Consider the following 12,037-nt stretch of genomic DNA (forward strand, 5'->3'; position numbering starts at 1 on the left):
GAAGACAAATTAAGCTGCATGGGAGAAATGAAACAAGAGAAATGAAATGAAATGAAATGAAATTAAACAAGAGAAAGCAATAGGAGAGGAACATCGAGTTGTCAATGATATTGTTAAGAGCCCTGCTACCTCCACCCAATCTCAGATGACTGTTGGCAGTATTAAGGGATTTTTTCAAAGCCTCCTTTAGACTATAACGATGAATTATTAACTGAAAGGCCTCTCCAGAAACAGATGGTAAATGTGGGTTTCTGATTCAAATATTTATAGTGGATCCAATTTACCAGGTACAATTTTAGACACAAGCATATCTTCTGGATTTATAACAGAACCTCCTCTCCCCTCACTTCCATCACAATGATGGTAAACTCTTAATGTATTTCTGTATCATATATATATATATATATATATATATATATACCAATAAAATACAATCTTTTCCAATGTATTGAGGCGTATTTTATGGCTCTGCCTATTTTTTTTTAAATATTTTATTTATTTATCTGACAGACAGAGGTCACAAGTAGGCAGAGAGGCAGGCAGAGAGAGAGAGGAAGAAGCAGGCTCCTCACAGAGCGGAGAACCCGATGCAGGACTCGATCCCAGGACCCTGGGATCATGACCTGAGCTGAAGGCAGAGGCTTAACCCACTGAGCCACCCAGGTGCCCCGACTCTGCCTACTATTTGTTTGGGGGAATGTTCCATGTGCCTTGCAAAGAATATACACTCCACAATTGTTGGATGAAGTGCTCTAAATATCAATTAGGTCGAGGTTAAAATTTTGTATATTTTTACTGATTTAAATGTAATTTTTATATCGAATACTGATAAAGCAATGTTAAAATCCCTAACTATGTCTGTGTGTAAATTTCTCCCATTAGTTCTGCTTGCTTTTTCTTGAAGAATGTGCTCTCAAGCTCTGTTATTAGGTGTATCTATACTTAGGTCTTATGTCTTCTTGATTAATTGGTCCTTTTATCATTTTGTTGAAATGACCCTCTTTATCTCTTATAATATTATTTGTCTTGAAATAGATCTTGCCTGCTATTACTGCAGTTGCATCAGCTTTTTTATGGTTATCATTTTCACAGTTTATCTTTTTCAATCCTTTTACTTTCAACCTATTTGGGTTTTGTACTTTAAGTGAATTTCTTACGGGGTTCCTGGATGGCTCAGTTGGTTGAGTGTCCAATTCTTCATTTTGGCTCAGGCCATAATCTCAGGTTTCTGGGATTGAGCCCTGAGGTGGGAGGGGGGGGTCTGTGCTCAGTGGGGAGTCTGCTTAAGGATTTTCTGTCTCCCTCTCCCTCTACCCTCCACCTGCTCATATGTTCTCTCTCTCTGTCTCCCAAATAAATAAATATATCTTAAGTAAATCTCTTATAAATGGCAGACAGTTCAGAATTGCTTTTTTTTTTATCCAGTAGGACAATTTCTGCTTTTTAAAATGAGTTTCTAGTCTATTTTTGTTCATATAATAATATTGTTGTACTTAGAGCTAACATTTTTCTATTTGTTTACCATGAGTCTGATCTGTTTTAGTTCCTACTTATTTTGTTTTTAAGCTTTCTTTAAAAGTATTCAAACAGGGCACCTGGGTGGCTCAGGTTAAACCACAGCCTTTGGCTCAGGTCATGATCCTGGAATCCTGGGATCGAGCTCCACATTGGGCTCCCAGCTCCATGGGGAGTCTGCTTCTCCCTCTGACCTTCTCCTCTCTCATGTTCTCTCTCTCTCTCTCAAATAAATAAATAAAAATCTTTTTTAAAAAGTACTCAAATATATTTGGTAATTTATTTTTAATTCCTCTAACAGCTTTTAGGTTTAACTTTTGGTATTCTTTTGGTAACTTTGCTGGTTACAAAATTCATTTCTATAACTACTTACATAGAGCTAATATTATACTACTTTATGTAAACTGTAAGAACTTGCCAAGAATATAATTCCATTTACAATTTCCTCCATCCATCGCTTCTCGGCCTTTTGGCTAAGATCAAGTGTACAATTTCCTCCGTGACCTTTTTGCTATTATCATATATTTTATATCTATATGTATATATTATAGCTTCACAATCCAAGGGTATAAATTTCAGTAAACTGTCAGGTATCTTTTCAAGAAATTGCGAAAAAAAATTTTATCTTTAACTTCATTATACCATTTTTAGAGACCTTAACTGAAGCCCATAAATACAGGTTTATATCTGGAATCATTTTCTTTATTATAAATAACTTCCATTAGCATTTTTGATGTTCCAGGTCTTCTGAAATGGACATATTTCACCTTCTATAGCTCTGTAAATGCCTATTTGCTTTTATTTTTATAAAAAATGCTAGGTATAAAATGCTCTATTGACCTTTTTTTTTCCCCCTTTGAGAACTTCAAAGTTATCATTTCATTGTCTTCTGGCTTCATTTTTTCTAATGAGAAGTCAGTCATAATTTCTGTAATTATTCTCCATTAAGAAATGTGTCTCTCTCCTACCCCCAGATGTTTGCAAGGTTTCTTTACCTTTTCTTTACCAATCATTTGACTACGATGTGCCTTGTGTTATGTATATGTGTTGTCTTTATGCTCCTTATGTCTACTCAGCTTTATGTTTCTGTACATTGAGGTTTTCTACCAAATTTGGAAAAATTTAGTTATAGTTAAATATTTCTTACCTTCATTTTACCTCCTTACCTTTTACAAAATCAGTTGCACATTGTATTAGAGAGCATGATGTATTTTATATTAACATTCTTTTTTTTTTCAATTATTTTTCTCTTGTTCTTCAGATTGTATAATTTCTATCGATCAATCTTCAAGTTTGCTGACCAACCTTTTGTTTAAGCCCATTGAAATACTCTACTTTTCAAATATTACACTTTTAAGTAGAATTTTCATTTTTTCTTTTTTATAACATCCATTTTTCTGCTGATATTCTTCATCTGTTCAGCATCATTTCCTTTCTTGAACTATATCTATAATGGCTGACTTAAAGTTCTTGTCTTCCCACATGAAAACACACTCAACGTCACTCATCATCTGACATACACAAATCAAAGCCACAATGAGAAACCCCCTCACACATGTCAGAATGGCTAAAATTTACAACACAGGAAACAACAAGATGTTGGAGAGGATGCAAAGAAAGGGGAACCCACATGCACTGTTAGTGGGAATGCAAACCAGTACAGTCACTCTGGAAAACAGTATGGAGGTGCCTCAAAAAGTTAAAAATAGAGTTACCTAGAAATTTCACAACTATTTACCCAAAGGATATAAAAATATTGATTTGAAGGAGGTACATGCACTCCAATGTTATAGTAGCATTATGAACAATAGCCAAACTATGAAAAGAGCCCAAGTCCATTGACTGATGAGTGGATGAAAAAGACGTGGTAAATACATAAATACATATATAAATATGTAAAAAATATATATATACACACTATATATGTGCAATGGAATATTATAGCCATTAAAAATAATGAAATCTTGCCATTTACAATGATGTGGATAGAATCAGAGTATGTTATGCTAAGTGAAATAAGTCAGTCAGAGAAAGACCATACAATTTCATTCATATGTGGAATTTAAGAAACAAAACGGATGAACATAGGGGAAAATTTTTTAAAAAGAGGGGCACAAGAGCAAATCATAAAACAAACTCTTAATTATAGAGAACAAACTGAGGGTTACTAGAGGGGAGGCAGGTGGGGGATGGGATAAATGGGTGATGGGCATTAAGAAGGCACTTGTTTGAAAAGCACTGGGTGTTAAATGGAAGTGATGAATCATTAAATTCTACTCCTGAAGCCAGTACTGTACTGTATGTTAACTAACTGGAATTTAAGTAAAAACTTGGGAAAAAATGAAAACAATTAGGTGTTAGGGGAAAAAAAAAAAAGAATCTGGCTGGCAATTAGAAATGCTCCTACTCAATCCAGTCCCTTAGTGTCCCACCAGCTTTTGTCCAGCATTATATTTTAATGGTATTTATGATCCTTTATTTTTTAATTAAATAATTATATTCTTTATATTGCCACAAAAATAATTTTGCACACAAACTGTTCATGATATGTAATTCTATATATGCCTGTTTTATCTGGCAGTCTTCTTATTGTTATTATTAAGATATGTAAATTATTGTAAATTATTTACATGTAAATTATTGACTCTCTAATGATTTAAAAAAAAAAGGTCATCTGTTACTTGTATCATTGTTCACTTTTATGTCATGCATTGTATTCTTTTCCTTTGGCTGTCTTTAATATTTTCTCTCCATCTTTGGTTTTTAAGAATTTGATTATGATATCCTTATATATGGTTCTTTTTTGTTTTTATCCTAGTTAGGATAACTGGATATTCCTGTTTTTTAATCAAATTTGGAAAATTTTAAGTAATTTCTTTAATGTCCTATTCTTTCTTTTCTTTTCTTTTGAGACTTCAATTACATGTATGCTAGATTTCCTGCTACACTCCCTGATGACAGGTCACTGAAGCATTGGTTACTTTTTTTTTTTTTTTTAATCTCTCTTCTCTCTGTTCTTCATTTTGGGAAATTTCTACAAATTCATCTACAATCTTTAGCAGTCTCCAAAGTAACATTAAGGTCAATCAGTACATTTCAAAATTTCAGATATTTTATTAATCTATGCTAAATTCTTCATTTGGTTCTTTTCCTAGTTTCTAATTTTTCTGTTGATACTCTTACCTCTTATTATTATCATCCTTATCTCAAGGGCCTTAAACCTAGTTTTCATAGCTTCTTTAAAATATTTCTCTACTAGTTACAATATTTTGGTCATGTTGGGTTCTGTTTCAATGACTTGTTTGTTTTCTTAAGTATGAGTCTTATCTACCTACTTCTTTCTATATGTATTCATTTTTAATTTTATGTTGAACATTTTGGATGAAACATTTTAAGGAAATGGGGTCATGACATCATCCCTGCAAACTTGATTTTTTTTCCCCTATCAAGCAATTAAATGGTGGATACTTTTGTTCTTGTAAAAATTTAAAAAAAATTTAAAAAGTAAGACTCTCCACACTGTTTTCCAAAGTGGCTTCACCAAACCTGCATTCCCACCAACAGTGTGGATTCTTTAAGAAATTAAAAATAGAGGTTCCCTATGACGCTGCAATTGCACTACTGGGTATTTACCCCAAAGATACAGATGTAGTGAAAAGAAGGGCCATCTGTACCCCAATGTTCATAGCAGCAATGGTCACAGTCACCAAACTGTGGAAAGAACCAAGATGCCCTTCAACGGAGGAATGGATAAGGAAGATGTGGTCCATATACACTATGGAGTATTATGCCTCCATCAGAAAGGATGAATATCCAACTTTTGTATCAACATGGATGGGACTGGAAGAGATTATACTGAATGATATAAGTCAAGCACAGAGAGTCAATTATTATATGGTTTCACTTATTTGTGGATCATAAGAAATAACAAAGAGGACATGGGGAGATGGAGAGGAGAAGGGAGTTGAGGGAAATTGGAGGGGGAGGTGAACCATGAGAGACTGTGGACTCTGAAAAACAATCTGACGGTTTTGAAGGGGTGAGGGGTGGGAAGTTGGGTGAGCCTGGTGGTGGTTATTAAGGAGGGCACATATTGCATGGAGCACTGGGGGTGGTGCATAAACAATGAATTCTGGTACACTTGAGAAGAAATGAAAAAAAATAATAATAAAGTACAAGTTTGCAATGATTGCAGTGACATATATGTTGCTGTTGAGTTATGTAATAGATGGTTTTTCCTTAGTCCTATTTATGTAGAATCATGATAATACACATTTAGGCAGGATGTATATCTCTCAGTAACTCCTCAATAAAATAATACTTTTGATAAATAAATAAGTAAAATAAAAAGTAAAAAATAAATGAAGTCCTTGTCTTCCAATTCTACCTACTGAATCATCTTAAGGGTTGTCTATTTGTCTTTTGACTATGGGCCATATTTTTGGTTCATGTGTGCAGTCAGTTTCAATGTATACTGTGCACTATGGATCATAGTAAAACTCTAAATTCTGGAATCTTCCTCAAAAGAGTGCTGATACTTGATGAGCAGATACCTACATTGGTTAGTGCCTATCCTGAACCTGTGGAGGTTTGCTTTTATACTTTATTAGGAAAGGTTTATTTCAGACTAACTTTAGCTTTCACCTTAGAAAGATTGCTTAACTCTGAAGAAGTAAGAATTATTCCTTAGTCACAGCCCTTCTGGGGTTTCAATGAAAAACCTTCCTCATGTTAGAAGATTTAAATGTCAATTCCTGTCACTGCATGTTGTAGGCAGTAATTCAAATCTTTGCTTCCCATTTTCAGTCTACAAGCTGTTGTTTTGCCTACATTCCTTAGAATCAGCCCTGTGCATATATAGTTCAGGTTTATCCCAAGATATGAGAGAAGTTTATACACAGATTTACAGCTTTTCTCTTCTGTGACTCCTTCCTTATTGGTACTTCCTTCCTCAGTTTCCAGCTGATTTAGCAATCCTAAACTGTAGCCATAACTACTTAAGCTTTTAGCACTGTGGATTTCTGCTGAGTCCTTTTTCTCTTTTATTTCTTTTCAGTGTTCCAGAATTCGTTGTTTATGCACCACACCCAGTGCTCCATGCAATACATGCCCTCTGTAATACCCACCACCAGGCTCCCCCAACCTTCCACCCCACCTCCCTTCTAAAACCATCAGTTTGTTTCTCAGAGTCCATAGTCTCTCATGGTTTGTCTCCCCCTCCGATTTCCCTGAACTCATTCTGCTCTCCATCTCCCCATGTTCTCCATATTGTTCCTTATGCTCCATAAATAAGCAAAACCATATGATAATTGACTCTCTCTGTTGACTTATTTCACTTAGCATGATCTCTTTCAGTCCTGTCTATGTTGATACAAAAGATGGGTATTCATCCTTTCTGATGGAGGCATAATATTCCATTTTATATACGGACTGCTGAGTCTCATACAGGGGGCTTCCCCTGTTTCAAGGGTTAGATATTTCCTGCCTTATTTGCTTTGGGTTGATTTCCAGAGTCTTAAAATAGTTTTACTTTATAGCTCATCTAGACTTATAATTGCTATCTATGTGAGAGTTAGTCATATATTAGGTACTCTACCATTACCAAAACTAGAACTACCTAGCGATTTATTTAAAAGGCTAAAATCATGGTGAGAAATGATCTCATGGCATCAGGGATTTAAATGGGTTTGCTACAATGATGATATCATTAGAACATCCTAAAGGCTGAATGCACATTTTTAAAATACAGGATTTAATAAAGGTTGCTGAGAAATAGCAGATAGTTAATAAGTATTGCTCACAATGAAAGGTGACTATTTTTGAACTTATGAGGAAATAGCCTTAGGAAAGAGAATAATATGGTGAAAAAATCAGAATAGTCCATAATGATAATCTAGTCTAATCACTTACTTACAGATAATCAAGAACAAGTTATAACTTATTGAAGTATACTAGACAGTTAATATCCCAAGAGTAGATCCAGGTATGGAACCACAAATTCCATGATGTCATCTTCTCTCAAGCCTTACATTACTTACGAACATCACAAACCTATTTCACATAGACAATATTTTCAGTGTGGCCATACCAATGATATCGTATTTCTCTCTAATTTTCTAAAGACAGATAAAAATGAGCTTCAAAGGGTGCCTGGGTGGCTCAGCTGGTTAAGCGACGGCCTTTGGCTTGGGTTAATGATCCTGGAATTCCTGGATCAAGTCCTACATCAGGCTCCCAGCTCCATGGGGAGTCTGCTTCTCCCTCTGACCTTCTCCCCTCTCATGCTCTCTCTCATTCAAATATATAAATAAAATCTTTAAATATATATATATATATATATATATATATATATATATATATAAATGAGCTGCAAAAACTCTTGGTGATGTCCATAAATAAGGGATATTAGGTAGGAAGGCTGAATCACTATACTTCTGTATATCACTTCTGTATCATTCCATACAGACACTATTAGATCTTAAAACAAGGTTAACTTCTACTCAATAGGAGAAATTATTATGTCAAGAGCATAGAATTACAAGTTTTCCCAAGATATGGCAAGAATTAGTTGCACATGCCAAGACATGGCTTCCAAAGGGATTTTGACAGAAAGGAGTGTGGTAGGTACTTTAGGCAAACAGTAGGTATCAGAGCTCTATTAGGTTTGTCAACAGAGTAAGGGAGGAAAAAACCTAAAGGTTCAAGGATGCCTTAGTAGGTAACTGGATTTTATCCAGATGCAATTCAGGATAATTACTAGATCCAAAAAATGGTTAATGGGGGAGGGGGTGCCTAACTTCCAATATTATATAAAAATGTAATTTTAATATATTAAAATGTCATTAATTATATTATTGTATATTATATTATAATTGTTCTAATATATTACTATGTTATATTAACATGTAATGTTATTAATAACTTCCAATTTTTTTCAGGTTACCATCTCTGGGTTCATTTCTATCTCTACTCCATTTTAACTCAGGCTGACAAAGTCTAAAACATTCATGTGAAAAGATATATATATATATATATATACACACCAATGTTCACTGCAGCATTATTTACAATAGCTGAGATATGGAAAAAATGTATGTGTCCATCAATGGATGAATGACAAAGAAAATATGATATATATATATATATATATATATATACACACACACACACACACATACACACAAGGGAATATTATTACAGCCATAAAAAATTAAAATTTTGACATTTTGTGACAGCATGGATGGACCTCAAGTGCATTATGCTAAATAAATCAGACAGAGAAAGACAAATACATGATCTCTCTTTTATGTGAAATCTAACAACAACAATAAAAATAACCTTATAAAGATACAGAAAATAGATTGGTGGTTGCTAGAGATAGGAGTGGAGGATGGGAGAAATTGGTGAACTATTTTTATTTTTTTTGGTCCAAATAAAGGGAATTTTTTTGAAGTCTCCTTGGTAATCCATGATTCCCTGTGCATCCCCTATCACAGCTCAGCATACCTACCTACCCTACAGTATTAGCTGTTTGCCTTCCCCTCTCCCCCCAGATCACCACTACAAGTACAGATAATATGATTATGAGGGCGTTGAACACATGGACCATATATATATATATATATATATATATATATATATATATAAAAGATTTTATTTATTTGACAGAGAGAGATCACAAGTAGGCAGAGAGGCAGGCAGAGAGAGAGGAGGAAGCAGGCTCCCTGCCGAGCAGAGAGCCCGATGCGGAACTTGATCCCAGGACCCTGAGATCATGACCTGAGCCGAAGGCAGAGGCCTCACCCACTGAGCCACCCAGGCGCCCCTGGACTATATTTTTTAAGTCTGAGCTCACACAGTGCTGGGCACATGTTCGATAATAAGGCATTGTGGATAACGGATGGATGGATGGTATCCTAATCAGCTAGGGCCCCCATAACCAAATAGCACAGTCTGGGTGGCTTAAATAGCAGAACTTAATTTTCTTATCATTTTGGAGGCTAGAAATCCAAGATGAAGGTGTCAGCAGGTTTGTTTTCTTCTCAGGCCTCTCTCCTTAGCTTTCAGGTAGTCACCCTCTTTTTATATCCTCACTAGTTTTTCCTCTGTGCATGAACATTTAGACACAAGTCTAAATTTTCTCTTCCCATAAAGACACCAGCCAAATTGGGTTAAGGCCCATCCTAACAGCTTCATTTGAACGTAATCATCTCTTTAAAGGCCCATCTCCAAATACAGTCACATTCTGAGGTACTGGGGGTTAAGGTCTCAACATACGAACTTTATGGAAACACACTTCAGCCCGTAACGGATGGCATCGTGAGAGAGGCTACTAGGCCACAGTCTCCAACACAAGGAAACGTGCCAGCACAGAGGTCTAGGAACTGAACTTTGGTATAAAAGAGAATCTGGGTCTTAAAAAAGAAAGAAAAGGTAATATAAAATTTGGAGACTGAAGATACCGTTTCAAGTAGTAGTTAGCTTACAAATGGACAAATCGCTTGGATGAATCATTCACCTTTTCTGGATCTTGATTTCTTGAACTTCAAAAAGGCGTTGGTAATACTACTTACTTCCTTTCACAGGGTTATTATGAAGATAAAATGTTTGAAGTTCTTGGGGGCACCTGGGTGGTTTAGTTGGTTAAGCATCTGCCTTCAGTGCATGTCATGATCTCAGGGTCCTGGGACCGAGCCCATGCGAGGCTCCCTGCTCAGAGGGAAGTCTGCTAATCCCTCACTGTCTATCAATCCCACCCACCCCTTATGCTCTCTCTCAAATAAATAAATATATATTTTTTAAATGTGTGAAATTCTTTGTAGAATGTACTACAGACATTAGTTATTTTTTGTATCATTGACAGATCTGAGAAACAAGATCAGGGGATACCTGGCTTAGATCTACTGCTGGACACTGAAACAGCAGTCAGCCTGAAGATGATGGGTAAAGGGTCAGTAAATCTGAGAGTCAATCTCCCCTCGCCAAAGTCTGGAAAAGAAAAAGAACCCAGCAGCTCCTGGGCAATGAATCATTTATCCTTTGAATCAATTAGTTGGAAAAATAGACATTAATAACATAAATTCTTTAAGCAAAACTGATCAGAAGCATGTTAACCTGACTTAAAATGTGATAAAAATTTCCAGGGCCTAGGTTCCCCTTTGTACTTTACATTGCTCCGAAAGAAAAAACTTCTGGAAGTAGTTACTTCATTCTGCTGTCATAAAATGCTCAACACAACAACAACAACAAATAGTACTTTTTTGGTTGTTGCTGTCTTGTCTTTGTCTATCATGGAGATGAAAAAGTAAAAATAGTTTAATTCCCTTTCATCCAAAAACCTTAAAATGAGACAGATACTGACAAGTATTCTTGAGAAGACAGGAGCAGAAAGAAATACTGAAATCTTGGACACTTCCACCCTCATGTTATAAAGGAAAAAGCTGAGAGAGAGAGAGAGAGAGAGAGAGACTGGAGCAGGTCCCTAACCAATGATGGATGGAGCCAGAGGGGAACCTGGCCCTTCTTCCTAAGGCCTCAGGCACATTTGTCCATTTCCTTGGAGCATGTCTTCTCAGGGGCCTTGGAAAGCATCCAGTCCCAAACTGCCTCAAATTGGTAAAGCTTTTTTTTGTTTTGTTTTGTTTTTAATTTGACAGAGATCACAAGTAGGCAGAAGGGGGGAGCGGGGGCAGGGGTAGAGTGGGGTGGTGTTGGAGACGCAGGCTCCCTGTCTTGCAGAAAGCCTCATACAGGGCTCCATCCCAAGACCCTGAGATCATGACCTGAGCTGAAAGCAGAGGCTTTAACCCACTGAGCCACCCAGGTGCTCCCTGGTAAAGCATTTTTAACTCCTAAAAAGTATATATGGGTATTTTGAACATAATTACTATTTAGTTATCTCTGAATAAAATCTCTAGAAAAATCATTGGCTCTGTGGAATCATTTAATTTACCGAGGATGGTATTTTAGTCTCTAGGAACCTCTATCTAAATTTAGACTTTTCCTGCAGCAATGTTTCTTTAAAATGTAAACCACGCACTACAAGTTACCCGGTTACATCACTTCACCTCTAAGCAACCGATTTTTCAAAATATGGGTAAATAGCGACCCCCAGTGGCAGAACTTGTATCTGCAAACTGAAGAACCGAAATGATGCTGTTCAGAACAATGTTGACTGTGGAATGTTAGTGTGCAGTAAACATATCTTTATTAAAATAAAAAAGAAAGAGACTGGATGATGCTCTCCTGATTTTTCATAAAATATCTCTAATGAGAAGTAGAATGTCATTGTCTAATTATTTTGCTATTCAATGATGTCATTATATTAATTCTAATACCGTGACACTTGTTCATTTTCACTATATTGTAAGAATTGATTAATTTGGAAACTGGTGTAAATGCTATAACTGTGAACATAAAGTTTTAAACTGTGACCACAATAAAGTTTTTTTAAAAGAACAGCTGATATTAAGCTACATTTTAGTGTGTTATTTCAGCAAAACCCAGACAGAACACAATCCAT

General features: G+C 35.7%; 1 pseudogene; it reads left to right on the forward strand.

Annotated features, from left to right (window-relative positions):
- Window positions 1-1,968: 1,968 nt before the first annotated feature.
- LOC122890589 lies at window positions 1,969-2,130 on the forward strand (annotated as a pseudogene).
- The last annotated feature ends 9,907 nt before the right edge of the window (window positions 2,131-12,037 follow it).

This window comes from Neovison vison, chromosome 11, assembly GCF_020171115.1.
Source record: "Neovison vison isolate M4711 chromosome 11, ASM_NN_V1, whole genome shotgun sequence".
Taxonomy (NCBI): domain Eukaryota; kingdom Metazoa; phylum Chordata; class Mammalia; order Carnivora; family Mustelidae; genus Neogale; species Neogale vison.